The sequence below is a fragment of the Alligator mississippiensis genome, chromosome 3 (genome assembly GCF_030867095.1).
Source record: "Alligator mississippiensis isolate rAllMis1 chromosome 3, rAllMis1, whole genome shotgun sequence".
NCBI classification, from domain to species: domain Eukaryota; kingdom Metazoa; phylum Chordata; order Crocodylia; family Alligatoridae; genus Alligator; species Alligator mississippiensis.
Window position 1 is genome coordinate 61,890,624 of NC_081826.1, and position 23,547 is coordinate 61,914,170.

Here is a 23,547-nt window from a genome sequence, read left to right on the forward strand (position 1 = left end):
ACAAAACTAAAAGAAAAAATAATAAATAAATCCATGTCTGCCATACATAGACAAAAATCTCCTCAGAGTTGTGAATGATTTCATTTCTTTTCCCAATACTAAAGATACTTGATTAATTACTGTAATAAACCTTGTCTGGGCTTTATACTTACATATTATTTTCTTTCTTAATACAACTGTATATCAGTTCTGTTGAGCTTTGTATATTTATTTCCTAGGAAAGCACTAAAAATCATGTTACTGTGAAACTAACATGTGGCAGGGGGAGGGAAGAAGTCACATTAATATTAAAAAATACTACTATAAATCTGAATTCAATTTTTTTATGAAGATGTGGGATAGGTAACACTGCCATCTTTTAAGCAACGACAGACAGACTAAATACAACTGCTACTTCATGGAGGTATTCTCTCGCTCATCTCACTTTTTTAAGTCATGGTAAGGCAGGGAGAAGTTACCTAGCACCACTGTAAGAAGCTAATAGCCACATACTCTGTCCCGGGCCCAGGACTGCTTTCCATCTGGGCCCAAAACTCCACTCTGCTGTCACCTTCCTCTCCCTACTCAGCTGTTCTTAGGAGCACTCTGGGCTCCACAATCAATGAAAACCTCAAGAATTAGTTCTGCTAGAATCCCCAGCCCAGATCTTCTGCTAGAATCCCCTTTAGACCATTTCATTTGTGCTGGAAGAAAATTCTTGCTCTTGGCACAAAAAGGAGAATGCACAGACATTCAAGGGCTTTCCTGTGGAAGAAAAAGGGCTCTTCTGTAAGAAGTTAGACCTATAAGAAAAAGCTCCCTTCTCCTGATCTAACTCAAACTCTTATATGCTCCTCTCAGGAGACACACCCAGTATCGCAGAATTTTCTGCTCTCTCCCCCTCTCCTGGCTGATATCCACCAACCTGTCCCACTGTTCTCCTGTGGTGGGAGGAGAGCCCCCACCCATGAACTCCTCCAGTTCCACCATGTGGTGGGTGGGGAATAATTCTGCAGCTGCAAGGCTCCCCATACTCAGACAGCCTTACAGACATGAGAGAATAGTCCCCTACTTCCCTGTATTGCTTCTGGTGAAACTGGGTGCTTACAAGGTGCAGGAGATAGTTGTGCTGCTGCTGCAAAGCTGCCCCATCTTGGGCAGTCTTGAAGCTGTAAGAGAATCTCAGGGATTCCCCAAGCCCCGTTCCCAGCTCCCTGACTTTAAATGCTGCCCCTGCTGCCCAGTCAAAGTTCCTACTGGTAGATATGAATGTCTGTTATAGCCTTCCCTCAGCTCTACCCTGTGAGATGGAACCAAGGGAAATTTCAGTCTTTTACCTTTCACTGCCTGTAAATAACAATGAGGCAGTAGGAACACTGGGATGGGATGGGGAAAAGGAGAAATACGGGTTAGCGAGAAGTTTATCAAGGGGAGGTGAAAAGATGGAAATGAAGAAAGAGGTCACTAAAGCAGGAGGGATGCAACCAAGACCCTGTCTACCTACAGAATTATAGTTCTTTAACCAAACAGTTTAGTTAAATTGGTACAAACAGAGGTACAGCAAACTCCTTTTATTTTAAAACTTCTTTCTGAATACATTTCAGTGCTATAGCATGCTGGAGGAACAGTTCACTAACATTTGTAAAATGCTTTGACATCCTGTAATGCCTCCCTTTAAACAGCCTTAAAACATGTTTCAAATGCTAATAAACCTGATTCACAATAACACATGCATGAACGCCGTGTGGCCCCCTGGAGGCTGGGGGGGGCATGGTGAGCTCCTGCGGGAAGCAGCAGCAGCGGTAAGCGGGGAGCTCCCAGAGGCGGCAGTGGCACTGTCGGTGGCAGGGGGGGGAGCACCAACCGGCAGTTGGCAAGCACTCACAGACGCTGTCAACACTGTCAGCGTCAGCCAGCGGTGCACAGGCAGCAGTGGCACCTTTTCGCAGGGGGTGCAATGCCATGCTCAAGGGGTGCACATGCACCTGTGTGCACCCCCTACACATTGTCAATGATCACATGGATACCCAATATTACTATCAAGTGACTTGCCTAAGGTCACACAACAAGGCTAAAAAAGATCCAAGAAAACAATGTACACCCACTCATCTCCAGCTCTAAGCATTAGGTATTTGACCAGTTTCAATTCTTAGCAAAGTTTTAGAGCCATAATTAGACAGAAATGAAGCTGTAAGTGAAGTTTGACCTGTCATGTACAAATATTTTCAAAAAAGAAAGATTATTTTTTTAAAATTAGTTATCTAAAATTAGCAATTTTTCTATTACTTTTATGATCAGTAAGAAATCTACTACTTAGATAAAGTCAGCTTCAAAATGGCTTACTATTTAACTAAAGGCATAAAAATTCCTTTGGGGGTCTGAACTAAATGGAGCTATAGATTTCAGACTAGAGGTTTAATAATTCCCTATGCTGCAAGCTCAAAGGCACAGAGCCTGTCAGGCAGATGCTGTAGTTTGCCAGCTTCATTGAATGAATACTAAAAAGACCCTGACTCTTAAACACAGAAACAACTTGTCATTACTTGCACTGTCAATACCTGAAAGCATGTGACCTTTGCTGCTGGTGAATAGCACCTTATAGCCTAAAGGTAAGTTAAATGAGCTTAATGCAGAACCGGTCTGACACTAACATTAAGCCAGGTCTTGTGGATTTAGTACAATCACAAACATTTTTTGTAGTTTAGAGCAGGTAAACATCCCATTTCGTAGAAGTGCCATTTGAACTCACACAGCTTAGGAAAATACTGATCATTTAAAATAAACATATATATAATACATACAAGAAATTCTAATAAATTCAAACAGCTACGTTGTAGTCTTTCCCTTCTCATTTTAACTGAACTAGTTATTCTATACATCACTAAACCCTTGTGCAGTTTTGTTGGCACTAATAAATCCTGCATCTGAGAACTGGCTGCATTTCAATGATGGGTGAAATGATCCCTCGTAGGTACTTTATATTGTACAAAATGTCTATTCCAAAACGTAATCCCTTTCTGATATTATAAGATGCAAGTTTTACTAAAATAAATTGTCAACAATAGTAATAGCTAGAAATCTTTAAACTATTTTATCACTTCCAATACACAAATTAAAGTATTTATTTTAAAGCATTTGGCCATCAAAAGATCTCATCATCAGTGCAATGGACACATTAAGGGAACATGCTAAGTGTAGTACTGCTTTGAGAAGTATGTAAAATGGCATCTTCTTATTCAAGAAAGCTGTTCTTTGTACACAGTGTCAGACCTACTTGTTTTAGCAATCATAGGTATCCTAGGAAAGCAAGGCTGGAAGGGACCTCATGGAGGTCATCTACCCAGGACCCTGCTCAAGGCAGGAGCATTCCTGAGTAAAGAATCCCAGTCAAGCAGCTGTTTAAACTGCTCTTGAAAATTTCCAGGGATGGAGAATTCACAGCTTCTCTTGATAATTGTCAAACACTGAAACAGGCTATCAAAGTCAGAAAATTCTTCCTAAATTGCCAACATAAATTTACTCTACTGAAGTTTGAGGCCATTGCTCCTAGTCTTATAACATACAGCCACAAAGAAAAGTATTTTTCATAATCACCATTCAGGTATTTGAAGGCGGTTATTGAACCTGTCCTCAATTTTCTCTTTTCCAGATTAAACAGTCCTGTTTTGTTCAGCCTTTTTTCAAAAGTCATGCTTCCCAGGTCTCTAAATAATTGTTGTTTCTGCGGGACTCTTTCTAATCTGTTCACATTGTTCTTGAATGCAGAGTCCAAAACTAGACCCAGAACTCCAGGTAAGGCATCACCAGGCCCAAGCAGAATGGGAAAACAATTTCCCTTGATTTGTAAGATATATTTCTTCGCAACTAGAGAAGATTATTGGCTCATATTTATCTTTTGGTCCAGTATAACTTGTAGGCCCTTTTCTGCAATAGTACAGCCTATCCTATCATTCCTCAGTCTATATTTGTATATACAAGTATTCCATCCCATATGCTGGAGTTTACATCTGTCCTGGGTGTATTTCATCTAATTGACTGCAGACCATTTCTCCAGTTTATCCAGATCATTCTGGATCCTGGCTCTACCCTCCAAAAGGTCTTCAGCTCCACTCAACTTGAAGTCCTCTTCAAATATTCTAAGCTGATCTCAATCCCATTGTCCAAATCATTATTGAGATGTTAAACAATACTGGACCCAGGACAGACCCCTGGGGAGCCACACCAATTGTATATCCACCTTCCAGTACCTTCATCTAGTTTGTATTTTTTTAGCTTATTAATGGGAATGTCATGTCAAAAGCCTTGTTAAAGTCAAGGTATGTCACATCCACTGCTCCCCTTATCCACAGAGCTTGTCATTTTATAATAGAAGAAAATCAAGTTGTACAGCCATGACTTACTCTTGGGTGAACCAACACCAGCTGTTCCTGTTCATCTCGTTCTCCTCCAAGTGCTTCACAACAGATTCCTTGAGGACCTGCTCCAAGATCTTGCCAGGTATGAAAGTCAGACTGACTTGTCTGTAATTCCCCAGATCTTCCTTCTTCCCATTCTTAAATGTGGGTACTATAGCTCCTTTTTCCCAGTGCCTGGAGGGCACAACCATTGGGGGATAGTAAGATTACTGTGTAGACCGAGGTTGGGCAAAATACGGCCCACAGGCTGGATCCAGCCCACCACTGATTGGATCTGGCCCGCAGGCAGGCACCCACCAATTAATTGTATCCAGCCCTGATGGTGGCTGCCTCTGCTGTGCTCTGCATGAGGCTGAGTCTCACCTGGGGCAACTCAGTGCGGCATTGCCAACCTCCCCCTCCAGAGGATGCCAGCCCCACCAGCAGGCACAGCTTCTGAGCAGGGCTGCTGCAGTTGCCGCTGCCCAGGGAACTGCTGGGCTTCCCCAGCCTCCAGCGACTCCTCCTCCTGTCCCTGTTGCAGCGCTCCCAGCAGCAGATAGGGAAGGGAAGCTGCAGTGTTGGGAGTGGGGTGGGCTCTACCTAAAGCTTGCTTTGGTCCTGCTCATTTGGGGTAAGGGAGCATGTGGATAGAGTGGGGAGGCATGAAGGAGCTTGGCTGCTCACAAAGCCCCAGTGGGCAGGCATGAGAGAGGCAGGAGTGGGGGAGCAGCAGCAGGAGCCAGCATGCACTTGGTGCAGCCCTGCTGTGCAGTCACATGAGACAAAAGTAACAGCAGCAGCAGCCAGCCCTGGCTCAGCTGCAGCCCCACCAGGCAGGTGTGGGACAGAGACCAAGACAGCTGGCGGTTCCAGGTTCGACTCTCTGCCCCACATCCCCTCTCGCATGGCTTCTCTTGCTGCCCACCAGCAGCAGTTGCTTTCCTGCCCTTTGCAGTGCACTGCAAGCCAGGCAGACAGTGCCGATCCCCTTCTCCTCCCGCTGCCCACGGAGGGGCTGGACTGAACCACATCGCAATAAGCAGGCAGGGGGGAAGCCCCCCACACACGCACACCCAACCCACCCACACCCCACACACACTCCCACACCTCCTCACATACCTCATGCCACACCATTCCCACCCAACACAGTGCTACACACCCCACACCCCAACCACACACACCACGATACATATCCTACACCCGCACCCTGACCCCACCATACCCACACCCCCACACACCACCATACCCACAAATGCACCCTATACCTCAGCCACACACCCCACATACACATCCACACATATACCCACACTGTACGCATACACTTACACCTCCCCACACATGCACCCAACCCTATCATACCCACACACACATCCAACAGTCCCACATACCCCAAACCTTAACCACAAATCCCACCCCCACACATCCATATACATACCCCATGCACACACCCCTCCACACACATCCCCACACACACCATACCCACACACCCCCACCATACCCACCCACACACACATATAGAAGTCCCACACCCCACACCTCAACCATACCCACATATACAAACCCCTCCTACACCTCAACACATCACACCCAAACCATGCCCACACTCCACACACATCCTCCAGCCACATACTGCCCCCCAACCACACACCCTTCCCCTGCCCCGTCACACACAATATACAAGCCAATCCCCCTGCTCCTCCAAAGTACATCCTGGGCAAGGGGAGAGACTTCTAATGGCAAAGATCAGGGGTTAGGGGACAGGACTTCCAGTCACAAGATAGCGACCAGGGGAAAGAGCCCTTGTCAAGGGGCGGGGCTACCCTTGTGCCCTTCAACACCTCACCAAAACTCGTTAAGTGACCCTCCACCTGAAATAACTGCCTGCCCCTGGTGTAGACCTATTTTAAAACACTTATCTTGCTTTCTAGAGAGTAAGAATTCAAACTATCAAACTGATTACATTATAAGTTAATGGTCTACAACTAAGATCATTTCACTGTGGATCAGAAAAGCTTCTCTCAGAACATCAGCACTTTCTCAAAATGAGGAACTATTCTCTAATAATCCCCTCACTTCTTCATTCATCTGATGTAGTTCATGGTTGTGCAGTGGGACATTAATAAATTACTCAAAAACATGGCCTAGATACAATATCTACTAACAGAAAACCACATTGCTTTTCATAACTAATAACATCCTTTTTTGGTGTTATGTATATTAACAAGAATAATTTATGGTTTAACATCTTTACCATTGATGCTCATCATTTCTTCATTTAGCTCCTAAAACATTGTGGGGTGGGTCTACTGTTTAAGTTGAAGGTACTGTTAATATTAACAAATGTTTGTATGTGTGAGAATCTAAAAAAAGGCTGTGAAAACTGTTTTCTTGTCAGTTACAATTACTGTGTCATGACATCTTTGTTTGCTTTCAGTTAGCCGCATGGTTGGACGTAGTTTATAAATGCAGAACTAATGATTATAAAGTCTTGTTTTGTTAATCAACAGTTGCATTTCATTGTCCTAATATTCTTGATTTACATTTTATAGCATCTTTTATTCCAAAGGATTTCAAAATACGATACAAGCTATGCACCTGATTATACAAGGAGCTGAGAATGTCTTCAGTTGAAATTGACAGTGGCTTTTCACTTGCAAGACTATAATCTCTTAACATATTCATCCTGATGATTCCTCTTCAAGACAGTGAAGTACTATTCCCCCTATGGTATAGACCAGGGGTGGGCAAAATGTGGACTGCGGGCCAGATGTGGTCCTCCAGGTCATTTTATCTGACCCGCGGGGCCCCTAAAAAATTTAGAAAATTAATATTTATCTGCCCCTGGCTGCCTGTCATGCAGACCTTGATGGCTTGCCAAAACTCAGTAAGCAACCCTCTGCCCGAAATAATTGCCCACCTCAGCATAGACAAATTAAGTGATTTCCCTGTTGTCATACAGAAAAAAATGTGTTAGAACTGGGAATTGAAACTAGGTTTCTCAAACGTAAATACCCTAACACTAAGCCAACTTTCTTCATACTTTACCCCAGAGCCCAATATGATTGACAGAAGTGATTATAAAGACTAACCTGTAGGCCTGTGCAAAGTGGCAAGTATTTTCTTCGGATTCAGCTGATTCAGAGGGACAGTGATTCGATTCAGCTGAATCAGATCTGAAGACTCAGTGCTGCTTTGGAGATTCGGCCATAGACTAAACAGGCAGCAGGGACACAGGACTCAGGAAGGGGAGCGGGGAGGGGGGGTCATGGGATGTGGGTGCAGCAGCACTGGGAGTGGAGGCTATGCCCTGCTGTTGCTTGCCCAGCCAGTGTGGGCACAATGCAGGTGCGGCTTGCTTCGGGTGGAAGGGAGCAAGCAGCAGCAAGGCATAGCCCCCACTCCCAGCACTGCCATGCCTGCATCCTACACCCCCCAGCCCTGGTTGGGCAAGTGGCAGCAGGGCATAGTCTGCTGCTTGCCCAGCTGGGATGGGGGTGATGCAGGATGTGGGCGCTGCTGCCACTTTCCCAGCTGGGGTGGGGGGCATGGGATGCAGGTATGGCAGCACTGGGAGTGGGGGCTATGCCCTGCTGCTGCTTGCCCCTTTGCCCCCCACAGCTGGAGCGGGGAAGCATGGGATGCGGGCACTGCCACCACTTGCCCATCTGGGGTGGGGGGGAGAGGGATGTGGGTGTGGCAGTACGGGGAGCAGTGGCAATGCCCTACTGCCGCTTGCACCCTTCCACCCAGAGTGAGCTGTGCCTGCATTGCATGCCCCCTCCCTGCCCTGGCTAGGCAAGCAGCAGCAGGGCATAGCCCCCACTTCAAGCGCTGTCGCACCCACATCCTGCACCCCCCCCCACGCCCAAGTCCTGTGCCCCCCTGCCGCAGCTGGTCCCAGCCCCAGTCGCAATCCCTCCCTCCCCCACACCCCTTCCCTTCGCCCTCCGCCCACCACAACAGACTTACCTCCTGGAGGCAGCTCTGTCCAGCGTGGTGAGGACTGCTGCCTGTTTAGTCTATGGCTGAATCTTTTCCAAATCAATTTGGAGGCTTCTGATTCGATTCAGACCTTTTAATTGGTCTCCTGATTCAATTTGGATTTGGAGATTTGGCCACCGAATCAGGTTGAATCTCCTCCAAATCAAATTGGCTACCAAAGCTTTGCACAGTCCTACTAACTTATTACTATGTAAGAAGCAAGGATTTTTGTAGGTGATATTTTTATTGGACCAACTGTACAGTTGAGAAGTGTATAGACAAGTTTTGGGGTCCTAAGCACCTCAGGTGACAGTGGTATCTGAAAGCTTGTCTATACATCTCCCAACTATATAGCTGGCCCAATTAAAGGTGTAACCCACCAAAAACCTTGCCTCTCATGAATCTCCTGCACCATCATGGCTATACCACCATTGCAACACTACCAAAATATGGAAGATATCAAAATGTACTGTTTACAATAATTAATTATTACTAGTGATCCTCTCCTGTAATAAACATATTTTCATTGTAAGAAAGACTTACAAATCTAGCTGGAAATCCTACCATCTTGCTTTCAAATGAAAAAAAAAATCAACACAATGTGGTCAGTTTTGCTTTCCTCACTCCCACCATTACCTCCAGTGAGAAACTATATTTTAAAGAGTGAACAATCTGATTGATTATCAGAACTAAGACCTCCCAAACTGTCTAATGTTTTACCTTGACATGGAAAATAATTCATTTCCTTCTTAGGGGAAAAAAAAAAGACTATTACAGCTTGATGTGACAACAGTCATGGTAATGTTCCAGGTACTGGAATCCACAAGGAAGCAATAAATGGTTGCAGATCTCTCAATTCATTTTCTTAACCCCTGATTCAGTAGGTGACTTCATCATGAAAGTCAATATGACATAAGCAAAGACATGATGTTAAGCATGCGCTTCAATACTTTCCTGAAGGAAAACAGACTTACACAGGTGCATAACTACTTTACTGACCTGCAACTTATACCACTTCCATTAATCACCAAACAATATCCTCCATGCAAAAGTGTTAGATTTTGTGGTTTAATCTTGGCCACCTACATTATAATAAAAATAGCATGTGATCTATTAAGAATTACAACAAGTTGTGTGTGCATGTTAGGGGTTTTTGTTTGTTTGGTCGTTTTTGAATTCAGTGGGTTTTTCATTCTATTTTTAATACATCAGCTGGAACAGGTTTTTCATTCTCAGGATTTTTTCCATGCCTTGAATGCATAGTTATAATCCTAATCATGCTATAAGGTTCCTTCCTTATAAAGACATATTGAATTTTTGCAAGAAAAACAATAAGACACTTTTGGATCAAGTTTCTGGCAACAGATATACATGGTTTAACAACATGCATTCCTCTTAATCATTGATTCAAATGGAAACACTTGGAATGGGTAGAAGAAAGATTGTCACACGCTATCTGGTTGAAAATCCATTTTTCAAAAACATTCCTTAAAATAAATGGGATTATATCTGACCACATCCATTCTATTTTGATGCTTTTTAATAGAAGCAATTCCCTAGTGAGGCAAACCAATGTAATTGACACTGGCTGGACAGGGAGTGACTCAGCTAACATGATAAGAACAACATAAATACAGGAAAAGGCTCATACACACTTCCCAGACACTAACATTTTCAAAAAAGAGTAAATCTGCACAAAAATTGTTGCTTTCACTTTGTCAGGGGATGAGGAAGAAACTTTCAGGATCACAGAATTACAGAGTTAGAAGTGGGGCTCAAGGGTCATCTGATCCAACCCACTGCATGAATGCTTTTCCTAAATCATCCTTGACTGATAATTATCCTGCCTCTTCTTTTTTTGGGAGTCCCCTTTGTAGGAACATCGTCTTTTGGTTAGAAGACCATTGTTAATGTAACAAAGGGCTAAAATCATCATCATCAGTAATCCCTCAGTAACTGGCGAGTCGAGAATAATTGTCTTCCATGACTGTCTTATCTATAGGTTCAAAGGTGGGTGATGAGTCCGATCCAGGATTGGCAGACTCTGTTGCAGCTTCAGCACATATTGGGCACATGGTGGCTCTGCATTCTTGATTCAGTCCACAACACGCTATTTCTACTGCTCTGGTTTTTTCATCTTCTGTTGCCATCAGAAGGTTTCAAAGTACTGACATCCTTGTAGCAGACTTCCATTTGGGGAGGTCCTGGACAATAGTCTCCCGCAAGCTGATGTCAATGGTGCATTTTTGCAAGTTGGCCTTAAGAACATCCTTGAAGAGCTTTCTCTGCCTTCCTTTTGAACATATGCTTTGACTGAGCTGGGAAAATAAAACTTGCTTCAGGAGTCTGGAGGTGGAAATCCGGCTGATGTGGCCAGTTCAGCGAATTTGATGCTGGGTGCTCATGGTATTTGCTTACAAGAGGAAACAATGTTAATGTGTCTGTCTGTCTTCCCACTGGATTTGAAGGATCTTCCACAGGCAGCATTGATGGTACTTCTCCAGCAACTTAAGGTGTCTCCTATACTTTGGCCAACTCCATACAGTAAGGTGGGGATCAGGACTACTTGATAAACCATGAACTTGGTTTCAGATCTGATGCCATGATCTTCAAACACCTGTTTCCTCAGGTGTCCAAAGGCTGTACTTTCATTTGAGGCAATGTTGGATTTCTTCATCAATGTCAGCCATCTGCAGGAGATGGCTTCGAAGTACAGGAAATACTCAACATTCTCCAGAGTCTCAACATGGATCTGAATTACCAGAACTGGGGACTGCTTATTAAGATGTCGCTGATGGAAGATCTTAGTCTTCTGAATGTTAAGTATTAGTCCCATTTTCTATTGTGCTTTAGCAAAGATGTTGATGATTGTCTGAAGGTCTGTTTTGGAGTGAACACATACTACAGGATCATCAGTGTACTGGAGCTCAATGATTGAGGTTAGGGTAGTCTTGGTTTTGGCTTGGAGTCAGCTGAGATTAAACAGTTTATCTTTCATTTAGTAGTTTAGCTCCACTCTGACTGGGAGCTTGTTGGTGGTCAGATGTAGCATTGCAGTAAGGCACATCAAGAAGAGTGTTGGAGTGAGGATGCAACCTTGCTTAACTCACATCTTATCCTCAAAGGGAACTGTGGTAGATCCGTTATTGAGGACCACTCCTAACATACCATTATGGAGCAGGCACAGAATGGTAATGAATTTTGGTGGGCATCTGATTTCAGCAGGATTTTATATTGCTTTGCAGTTGACAGTTGAAGGCTTTTGTGAGGTCAAAGAAGGCCATGTAGAGATGTTTATGTTGATCCCACCATTTTTCCTGCAGCTGGCAAGCAGTGAAGATCATGTCAGTTGTGCCTCTTAATGACCTAAACCCGCACTGAGATTCTGGGAGGTCTTCAGTATTAGGGTAACACTATGTGGATTTTTGGGGAGCATTGAATTTTCAGCTGAATAAAGGCATTACCTGTGGCCTAGCAAGAGCTGCTGACCACAAGGAAGAATGATAGCTAAGCTGGCCATTTGCTTATGCTAAGTAACCATCTTAACTGTGTCAACCATTTTCTGAGGAAAAAAGCAGCAAGTAAGTCTGTGTGAGTCTGTGTGCTGTAAATGAGGTGAAGTTTTAGGAATGTGGAAGATGGTACAACATGAGACAGAAAAATAGACTGGAATATGAAAACCAACAAGTAATACAGAATCTGAAATGAACATGTGCAAAAAGATGAATGGTGATTGGTACAGAAGTCCAAAGCTGTCTCCATTCTAAATAAGCTGTTGTGAGCAATGTGTGCTGGTATTTGCTCCCTGCCTGCTCTGGTTAATGAGTAACAGGATCCATGAGCAATTGGATTGTCGTCGTCTTAGTTGTTGGGCGCCTCATGGAGTTGAGGTCTAACATTTAGCAAGTGGAAGGAGATGATTCAGGAGGGTTCTCACAATGATCTTACCTGTGGTGGACAGCAAGGTGATCCCTCTGTAATTTCCACAGTTTGACATCTCTTTTCTTGAAGACTGTCATAATTATGGCATCCCTGAGGTAATCTGAGATTTCCTTATCATTCCAGATCCTTAATATAAGGGCATGGAGCTGTGATGTAAGCTTCTCTCCCCTTCACTTGGAGATTTTGGCAGGGATTCCATTTGCTCCAGATGCTGTTTCATTCTTCATCTGCTTGGTGGCTTTCCTCACCTTGTAAAGGATTGAAGGAATTCTGCGACTGTCTCTGACTGAGTGTTGTGGGATGGAATTGAGAACTTCCTTGTCAACAACAGAATCTAGATTGAAAAGGTCTTCAAAATTCTCCTTCCAGTGGATGTTGATGGTTCTCCTTTCCTTGATCAGGTCTCCTCCATCTTTAGGTCTCCAGAGGGTACCTGAGTGCTCGGATCATAGATGGCTTATCATGGATGTCAGTGAGATGTTGAATCTCCTTTGCCTTGTCTTCCCACCATATGTTCTTCATATCATGGGTCCTCCTTTGGACCCCTGCCTTGGTTTGTTGGTGATTCAATTACTTTTGCTTGGAGTTGGTGTCATTATGCCAAGCACAAAATGCCTTGTGCTTGAGGTTGACCAACTCTTGTATCTCCCAGTCATTCTCATCAAACCAATCTTGAAGTTTCCTGGTAGTGAAATGGTAATGGTAATGGTCTCTTCACAGGTGCTGATGACAGTGGACTTGAAGGCATCTAAAACATAGTGGACATTCTCCCATTGTTTTTGATTGGAATTCAGCAATTTTTTTGTTGAGATGGTGGTAGAAGAGGTCTCACTTGATTGGGTCCTTGAGTCCTTTGATATTGACCGTCCGTCAGCATTGCTTCTGCTTCAGCTTTTGTTTGGGACTCAGTGTGAGTGACATAACTGAGCAGATAAGCCAGTGATCAGTGCAGCAATCAGCAGAAACTAGCCTAGCTCAAGTGGACATCTTTGTGATCCCAGGCACAAACAATGGCATAGTTAATCAAGTGCCAATGCTTAGATTGCAGGTGCTGCCATGGTGTCTTGTACCTGTTTTTTTGGAGGAACAAGGTGTTGGTGATGGCGAGTCATGTTCCACGTGTTTGGTCAAGAGGAGGATGCCATTGCAATTAACCTTTCCCACTCCTTCCTTGCTGATGGTTTCATTCCAGAGGGATAAGAATAATCACTCCCTGATGCCCTATTAGTCAGAAGGAAAGAAGCAACTTCCAGAATAGGAGACAAGAGACTGCAGAGTCTGGGCAAAGATAGGCCACAGCTTCAACATGATTAAAAACCCCACCATGCTTCATAGAAGTGCTCATGTTGCATTGTAACAACACTGAAAGAAGAACCCTGCAAAAGGACTTTGTATATAATGCAGATACTCTCAGCAGTAAGTACTAGGGCAATTTACTATGCTTTCCTGTGCTTACTGGAAACATTGGGAACACAACCTAGGCCCAGGGGGAGGGGGAATGTAGTAGGTACTCAAAAATTATATTGAGCAAATGCAATACAGAAAAGATGGGTCCATATCCACCCTAAACTTTTCTAATAAATTTGCTGCCTTTTCATTTGAGAGACCAAATTGCCTGTCATCTTGTACTGGCTGTAGAACAGGGGTGGGCAAAATGTGGCCTGTGGGCCAGACGAGGCCTGCCAGGCCATTCTATCCTGACCACAGGGCCCCTAAAAAATTTAGAAAATTAATATGTAGCTGCCCCAGGCTGCCTGTCATGAGGCCCTCGATGGCTTGCCAAAACTCAGTAAGCAGCCCTCCACCTGAAATAATTGCCTGCCCCTGTTCTAGAACTTCCCTTATATTAGACAGCTATTGATTATTTTCCTGGAGATTTCTTGTTGAAGTCACCAGGTACTAATCTGAAACTGAATCCAGGTACATTCACACTAAGTCCACAGCTTTAAACTCAGAATAGAATAACTGGGATGGAGGGTGACTGCACAGACCTCTTACTAGGATTGTCTCAATAACATATGTACATATTCCAGATTTTATAAAATGAGGTTTTGAATGCCTGAGCATATTTTCCAAACTAAGGAAGCAAACAGTTTAACTGGGAATGGAGGCATGGCTGGAGTGCACATGTTAGGTAAGACTTTCTATTTTCCTCCTTTTCATTTCCCTAGCAAAACTATGAATTGGGACGGCCTGCCTTTCAGGTAGAAATAGAACTAAGTGTGAGAACATCCCCACTTTCCCCCATGGACACAGTGGTGAAGTCACCTACTTTGTCTTTTACAGTGCTTGCCATCTTTGTTTGCCTAGAGTAGGCTCCAATCAGATTTGGACAGAAATCTCAACATGGTAGCATCATATGCTGCATGCTAGAAGAACCTTTATCCATCATTAAACCTAAAACATCAAGACCAGATTTTCAAAAAGTTAGTTCACCAAGGTTTGCAAAAGATGTGCATGTTTCTATGACTCAACTACACACACAAAGAATTCACAGTTACCATATTTACTCAAATCCAGGATGAAGTTTTTTCTTCCAAGTCAGGATGGGGTGGGGGGAGCCCCATCTTGGATTTGAGTACCTGCCTAGGGCAGGTCTGGCTCCAGCTTTGGCCCCAGGCTGGGGGGAGCATGGAGGAAAGTGAAGTAGGAAATCTGCAGCCTGCCCCTCCCCACCCACTGATTTCCCATACCTGTGCCTGCCTTCTGCTCCCCTCCCAGCTTACCTTCTGCTCCAGCTCTAGTTCCTCCAGCCCTCACCCTCCCCAGGTGGAAGCTGCTGCCACTTCTACTTGGGCAGGCTAGGCTGGGATTGGCCAGGGCCATATTACTTCTGAGTATCCCATACGAGTAGAACTGCAGCAGAAAGTAAAGGGGGCTAGGCAGGGAGTAGGGAGATGGGCACAGGCATAGGTAGGGTGGGCAGTCTACAAGGGAAAGAGAGTGTAGGGGAGACAGGGGCCAGACTAGGCTGGAGCCAGGCTGTGACTGTGCTACTGCTGGCTGACCCGGAGGAAAGGAGCTGCACAAGAAGGTAAGAGGGGATGGAAGTGAGCAGGGAATGTGAGGGCAGACACAGGAATGGATGCAAGGGGTAGAGAGGCAGGCACAGGCACAGAAGGGCAGGTGGCAGGGTGCAGGGGTCTGGCTCTTTGCCCCCCACCACTGTTTTTCCTGCCACAGCAATGGGTAGATGAATTCAGGACAACCTTCCCCTAATTAGATGCTATACATGGAAAATTATTACAAATTTTCCATGTATAGAATATAATTATTATTGGGGTGGTTGTCTTAAATTAAGAGTCACCTAGGATTCACATGCCCAGTTACAGATTCAATCAGTCATCAGTTATTGCTGAATGCATGATTTCTATGCACTAAAGAATATTTCTGAAAATACTGGCTCCAAGTCTTAAATTCTGCCATATTAATTAATTGAACTTATCTGTCAGAACATCAACAGATAATATGCCAGTAATATCTAACTGTGCTGAAAGGCTTATCAATAATTTATACTTGTAAGAGAAAACTTTCAGGCCTCATATCAAAAAGCTGTCTCACTGCTTTTTGTTGGCACATTCCACCTGGTACACCCATGGTTTACGTGATAATGTTTCAATTTACTATAAACTTTTTGAAGACATTCCTGATGTCCTATATGGATATGAATTACATTCATGCATTCTTTATTTGAGTATATAAGACAGGCTTTTTTGGGGAGTTATTGTGATGTTAAATATACAGAAAAGCACTATGTTCATAACAAATTTCTTGAAATGTTTTATTCAGCCAGACACAGTTTAGAGTGAATCTTAAAAGAATCAGGTTAGATGAGCTCTGTAAAGTTCACTGCTTAGTCAAAGTCTTTCTAAAAAAAATAAATTATAACTTAACTGAAAATCCTCCAATAGAAGACCTTCAAAAGATGCTTAGTACTACAAGCTTTTGGTAAGGCTCGGAAAATTAAAAAAACCACCCCAAAACCCCACACAATCCTTCCTGACCCTGCTCGTGCTTTTCTACAATTTCTGCCTGCAGCTTCTGTTTCTGGGGAAAAGAAAATACAGTTCACACACACTGAAGGGCTTAAATAAAGAATGTAGTTTTGATTTGCTTGAAAAAAGTGTAATTAGGGTTGGGGGATATTAGTGAGAGAAGCTCTTCTTTGATTCAAAATGGTCACCCATCCATCAATTAGAGATTAACACCAAGAAGCAGAATTTGAAACTGGAACCCTTATGTACACTTTGAAACTTGGATCCATCATAACTATTTTCTTTTTCATTTTTTGCAACTAATATCTTCTACCTTAGCCTTCTGAGTATTATCAAGTGTTTTCATCACTTCATTACTAATTGAGAAATATCTATCAGTATGGTCTACAGCAGGGATGGGCAATTATTTTGGGTGAAGGGTGGCTTACTGAGTTTTGGCAAGCTGTCAAGGGCTGTATGGGTAGTCCCACCCCCTAACCTCTGACCTTTGCCACCCAAACTCCCTCCCCTTGTCCCTGGAAGTACTCCTTTCAGCAAGGGGTTTCGCCATTTCAGAACCAAAAAAATGCTAAATTATATTCTAAAAAGCAAACATCTACAGCATTCATTAATTTGATTTCAAAAAATATTTTTGTCCTGATTTACATGTGTTTGTGTAGTGTACATAGAGGTGATTGCACAATAACTTAAATGAAGTCTTACTCTTGTATATCATGGGGGGTGTGTATAGGTTTGTGGGGGGTTGTGAGTGTGTGGGTATGTGAGGTGTGGGTGGGTATGGGGTTTATGGGGAATTGTGTGTGGGTGGAGGGTGGCTGGGGCGTATGAGGGGGTGTGGGGGTCTGCATGTATGGCAGTGCGAGGGGGGTGTGGGTGCATGTTTATGGTGGGGTGTGCACGTGGGACTCACCCTATGAATATGCACACACAGACACTTTGCTTCTGTCTGCGTGCACACACACACACACACACACACAGATGTACTGGCATGGCCCTGTGCTCCCCAGTCCAGCTGGGAGTCATGTGGTGCTGAAGCAGGGTGGGGGCAGGAAGAGTGTGAAATGGCTGGGGGTGAGCAGGATTGGGCTACTCAGTCCTGCTGAGGGCTCCCCCTGGGTCTTATGGCCCCTGGCTCCTGTCAGCTTTGACAGGCAGCCAAGGAGCAAATAAATATTAATTTACTAATTTTTTAGGGGCCCTGTGGGCTGGATAGAAAGGCCTGGTAGGCTGTATATTGCCCACCCCTGGTCTACAGTGAATTGTTTTTTTATTGGCCAAATACATAGCAATAGCAATTTACTATACTAGGAGCATGTCTACATGTGCCCCTGACTGCGCTGTCATTTAGTTAAAGCAAGTACTAAATGACAGCATAGTACCCGCCAGTACTGCATAGTCCCAGTGGTGCGCAGGTCATTTCTGACCCTATGTCGCCATAGCAATGAACTATGGCAACATAGCTCATCGCTACAGCAAAGTAGCATCTCATGTAGATGCACTCAGGACCACATAAATGAAAAACGCACACAAAACCCATTTTGACCAAACAGTTGCAAAGAAGGTACCTATAGGACATTTTAAGAGATTGCTCTGTTAAAAAAGAGCAATCTATTCATATTGTATGAAAATGAATTCCTTTCATTCTAAATGAAACTAAAGAGGATGTTAATCAGCAACTATTAGACAGCAAATCCAGATTAAAATTCTTGGCAACAAGTTCCTGAAGGCTAGAAGAAAATTAATATTATGCCAACATTTAAAATCGGTAAATGGAGCAAACACAAGTAGTAGTCATCTTGGCAGCTGCATGAAATAGCATCTCCATGAGTACTTCTTTTCCAGGGAAGAATACAGATTCCCCACTTAAAACACACAGTCCAGTATTGGGGGGCTCATTTTGGGGGGAAAGGTGCAAGCTGTATGTGATACAAAATGATAGTTCAATATTTGGATGATTTTACAAGCTGGACTGACAAATGAAGTAGTTGATGTAACAACTTCTGCGAAGTAGTTATATTGATAACTCACATTTTCATTGCAACATTTGCATTTTAATATGGCCAAAGTTATATATCTAGGAACAAATTTAGAGGTAATAAAATCAAGGTAGTTAGAGAATAAGGTACTTTATTCTGGAAAGCAGTGACTCAGAAAAGGATTTGGGGATGATTAGCTGACCAGGAGTTCCCAGTGAGATACTGTAGCTAAAGGAGCTAATATAAACCTTGGATGCATGAACAGTGGACAAGAAGCTGAATATAAGCCCACAAGTGCTCTTGTTGCCAAGGTGGCTAATGGCATACGGGACTGCTTTGGTAAGAGTGTGGCCAGCAAGGGAAGTGATTATTCCCTTCTGTTCAGCACTGGTGAGGCCACATCTGGAGCAGTGTGTCCAGTTTTGGGCTGCCCTCTACAGAAGAGACATGGATAAATTGGAGAGTCCAGTGGAGGGCAACAAAAATGGGTTAGGGGGCTGGGGCGCATAACTTCTGAGGAAAGGATGAGGGAACTGGTCTTATTTAGTCTGGAGAAGAGAAGACTGAGGCAGGATTTAATAGCAGCCTTCAACTACCCTCAAGTGTAGTTCCAAAGAGGATGGAGCTAGACTGTTCTCAGTGGTGGCAGATGACAGAACAAGGAGCAATGGTCTCAAGTTGCAGCAAGGGAAGTTTAGGTTAGATATTTGGAAAAACAATTCTCATTAGAATGGTAGTAAACACTGGAACAGGTACCAGAGAGGCTGTGGAAGCTCCATCCTCAGAGGTTTTTAAGATTCAGCTAGACAAACCTTGTCTGGGGTGATATAATTGGGGATGATCCTCCTTTGAGCAGGGGGTTGGACTAGATGACTTCCCATGGTCCCTTCCAGCCCTAATTTGCTATGATTCTATGAGTCTAACAGGGGCCTATCAAGTAAGAATGAGTAGGTTATATTACTGCCACTTTGGGGACTTGTATGACTTCCAGAAATAGCATGGCTACTTCTGGGTACAAAGAAAAACCTTGAGAACGATGAAAGGGCTGAAAAGCACTTATAGTCAAACTGAAGGGTTAAATCTGTTTTGTTTAAAGTGAATGTTAAAGGGTGACTTTATCACAGTCTAGAAGTACTTATACAGAGGAAATAAATTTAATAATAGGAGCTATTCAGTCTATCAGACAAAGTTATGAAGAGATATAATGACAACAAGTTGAAATTAGACAAATTCAGACTAGAAATAAGGCCTATGTAAAATTAATGGTAAAGGTAATGAACCACTGGAACAACAACATTAGTTGATTCTTCATCACTTGAAGAGATTTTAAAATCAGAATTAGATGTTTGTCTGAAAGAGTTGTTCAAAATGTCTCCCCTAAAGCCATGACAAGAAATGCAAAACCTGCCAACACATCTCCACCACCCCCACTATTACTACACCCCACAACAGAGCCATCAGCATCCCAGGATCTTACAGCTGCACCTCCAGAAATGTAATATACCTCATCCAATGCACCAAATGCCCTGATGGAAGATATGTAGGAGAGACCAAACAACAACTGCGCACCAGAATGAACGCACACCGGAAATCCATCAAAGATAGAAACACCCAATTACTGGTGGGGGCACATTTCTCACAGGAGGGCTACTCTCTCTCCAATCTCTCAGTCCTGATTCTCAAGGGAAACTTACACAACACTTCCCAGAGACGAGCCTATGAACTCCATTTCATCAACCTGCTGGATACTAGAGATCATGGACTAAACACAGACATTGGATTTTTGATACATTATAATCTGCCTGGCAACTGACTCCCCAGCCCAGCCCCTGGCTTGTTTACTTTTCATTCCATCCAGGAAGAGCACACACCAACTGCTGCAGCTTCCTTAGCCTGACGAAGGGTTTTTGAACCCAAAAGCTTGCTTAATAACTTTTCTCCAACTATTTGGGTTGGTCTAATAAAAGATATCAAATTCACCCAAGGAATCTTGTCTGCCTATGTCCTTAGACCAACACGGCTACAACCTAAACTCCCCCAAATCTTGTCACTTAAGAATGTATTTTCTATCATCAGTTAAAACAAGTAAGAAAACTAGAAATCCTCTCCTATCAGAACCAAAGCAGCAAACCAAAGGATACTTCATTAGACAAGCCTCTTTTTAAAAACAGAATAATCAACAAAATGAGGGATGTAACTGGCTGAAGATTTTATACCCTTTATAATGAGCAGAAAACAGGCCAGTATGGCATCTTATAGAGTAACTCATTCAGATAAGCACAAGCTTTCATCAAAGTAGATTGCAGCCTATGAAAGCTCGTGTCTTTCTGAACCAATTAGTCTATCAGGTACTGCCACCCTTCCTTTTGCCTAATTTTACACTAGCCTGGCTAACTACTTCTTTCTTCCCTTCCTTAAAACTGTTATAAAATGTAGCTAATCTATTTGTTTTTTGAAAATGTATCATTAGTTAACAGCATAAATATAAGTTAGATGTAAACAAGACCTTCATCAGAGACCACTATATGCACTAGCTTGGTATCTCTAAAAAAGGGACTTATATACAGATTTCTGTCACATGTAAAATAAATCCATATTCTAACATATAACTGTTATATTATCTCATAGATATATCTGTACAAATTATTTTACCAGAAGCGTTGCATCATGAAAATGAGGTGACAGAAAATGTTATGGATGCTGAAGGAATAAAACTCAGAGCATTTTTAATTTCTTGCACTGTAATCTGTCACGTGGCTCCCATTTTAGTCCGTGCTTTGCTTTTGAGAAATGAGGTTTTGACGGGTGAGAAATATGACTAGGTTTATCTTGGTCTCTTTATGCCTATTTTGCCACATAACAAAACGACCACACAACTTGTTGTCAACTGACAGATTAGGTCTAAAAGTCAGCAGTGCCTTTGGAATGACAGAAATATTGCAGATCAGGTCTGGATTTCACTGGCAGAGCTATGTGGGATAGCTTACATAGTGTCTGAATGCACCATAGTTGGCAATTTACTTTTATGATCACTAAATTCAAACACAAATGAAGGAAAGAATCCCCAAACATTACTTTTGTTGGATATAAACCTTTTTCTTAAAGTTCTCTCTTATCTTAACATGACTTCCCTTGGCCTCTAAAATACTTGTTTTCAGAAGAATTGGAGAAGCACTTTTTGCTTACATGTCACTGTTGAAAAAAAAAATTCTAATGTATTGAAAATAATGCTAAATAGAAGCAACAGCTCAGCAATCTTGTGAAATCATTTACTGGATCTCTAAAAAGTTAAGATCCTCAACTTAGGAATGAGGCTTTAAAGTCTGACAGGACAGAACCTCCAGGAGATTTACTCTAGCTTCATTATTGACCTAAGTTAATACATAGGCTAAGCAGCATATGCTGATGGCTTGTTTGGTTTAATTAATTACTGGTTAAGTGTTTGATTTCTGTACCTTTGAAGACTTCCTGCAGCTGATGTGCCTGGGTTAATTTTCATATCATTGAAAGAAGTCTGTATGTCTAGTCTAGTAAGTTTATTGCATGTAGGACCTGCAAAGAGATCAAAATGAGTTAGTACTGCTGCATATCATACATTTTAGTTGTCTCATGAGGCCTGTTCATCTTGGAATTTAAACTGTGCTTGGAGAACCACATTATTTCAAGTGTAATTACCTTATTTAATCAAGGCCTAAATTAAAAAAATTGTCACAGTTAAGATAATGAAATCATAATAGAATTTAAAACAAATGTAAAAGCTTCTTGATATCCTCATGCTATCTTGATTTCTGAAGTACTTAATACGTAGCTATGCCTATAACCAAAGCTTGGACCTCTAGTTAAGAAAACCCACAAAAACATTTTATTTGGGAAAAATTAGTTCAAGGTATCAACAGACAAACAACCATGAGGCAAGTCAGAGTGCAAAATTAGAACACATCAGCCAATCTATCAAGACTGAAAATGCAAATTTATAAACTGCTAACTGTAAATCCATTTTAAATGAGGGATAAGCTATTCTAAATTTGCCATGGAGTAAGAGCATTCACACGTGTAATTCTGATCATTTAGTTTTTAGCATACACCAAAATCTTCCTTATGTATAGAACTTAGGATTCATAGAACAATACCACTATTATTCAGTAAAGGTTTGCCATAACAATAGACATCTGTAGAGAGCTCTTGTGCAGAGTTGATTAATTTATAATGACAATTAAAGACAGCATAATTGTTTATAATTTACTGTGTCTTATGATATCTATTGTAGTAGAAGGTAAAAGTAATTTGTAGTTACACTCCCTATAAGAAAGTCCTACTAAATGATATCTTTGGGTTTGGAATCTATTTTAGAATTTAATAGAAAGATCTCTCTCCTTTGTACTGTTAAAGGATGGTTCTAAAAACCGGTGGACAAAGATATCCATCCTATTAAATTCCATAAGTTTTTCAAGTATTTCTAGTGAATCTTCGTAATCCTTATTTTAGAGGACCTTACATTCTGTGGGATCTAGCCATAGGTTAATCTTTATGTGCTCCATCTGTCAGTTTACCTTCTTGATAATTTGTAAAAAAAATGAATAATTTGCAGTTGCTCTACTTGTAATTTTTTTGAATTTATCTGTGCCATTTTTAGAGGTTTTGGATACAGTTTTTCTTTAACTGTGTCCTATGTAAAACTCGACTGAGCCATCAGAGTTAAATTTAACATGTCTCTTCTTCCTGTAGCAAGTGTAAGCCAGCTCATAGCTACTGTTATCTCTCGTGACCCAAGCAGCTAGCCAAAATGTGGGGTCTAAGTTATTCAAGTTAGAAGAAACTGGTGGTCTTGTAGCTTTGATTTAATTCTATTTACATGCAATAATGTACTTTCCTGAGCACAGTACAAAGTAAACAACAGAAGACAGTTTTCCTGTTCACAGCACCAAACCTTTTCCATGTGAAGCAAGCCTATCCAGAAGCCACCCTATCTCTTTGCTTCTTTCAGAAGTCTCTCTTGACATGTCTACACCACAATGGTGTCCTGGCCAGGACTGGTCTGAGCACACAGGCCACCTTCTATAACAATTCACATGCACACTCCAAACTTGGAATGTTGGTCAGGGTCCTTGAGAATTATCCCCAGTGGTTGCTCTCAAGCACACCAGAGACAAAAGTCTGAAGAGCTGCTACTGACTGATGCCCCAGAATGTCTTCACAGTTGTGTTTCTGAGTGTGGAATATACTGTGGGTGTGTCTATATGAGATGCTTTACTGTACAGTAGATTCATCTACACAGTA

The 23,547-nt window shown here is 42.5% G+C and overlaps 1 protein-coding gene across 4 annotated transcripts in view; it reads right to left on the reverse strand.

The window, feature by feature from the left end:
* SULF1 (sulfatase 1) overlaps positions 1-23,547 on the reverse strand; it is a 175,868-nt gene that overhangs the window by 117,760 nt on the left and 34,561 nt on the right. For 3 of the 4 annotated variants that reach the window (XM_019498559.2, XM_059723990.1, XM_014606809.3), the window contains one exon: positions 21,726-21,822. The exons of the other annotated variant lie outside the window; for it this stretch is intronic. The gene's annotated coding sequence lies outside the window, so the exon portion shown is untranslated. The remainder of the gene's footprint in view (positions 1-21,725; positions 21,823-23,547) is intronic. 4 annotated transcript variants of the gene reach the window in all.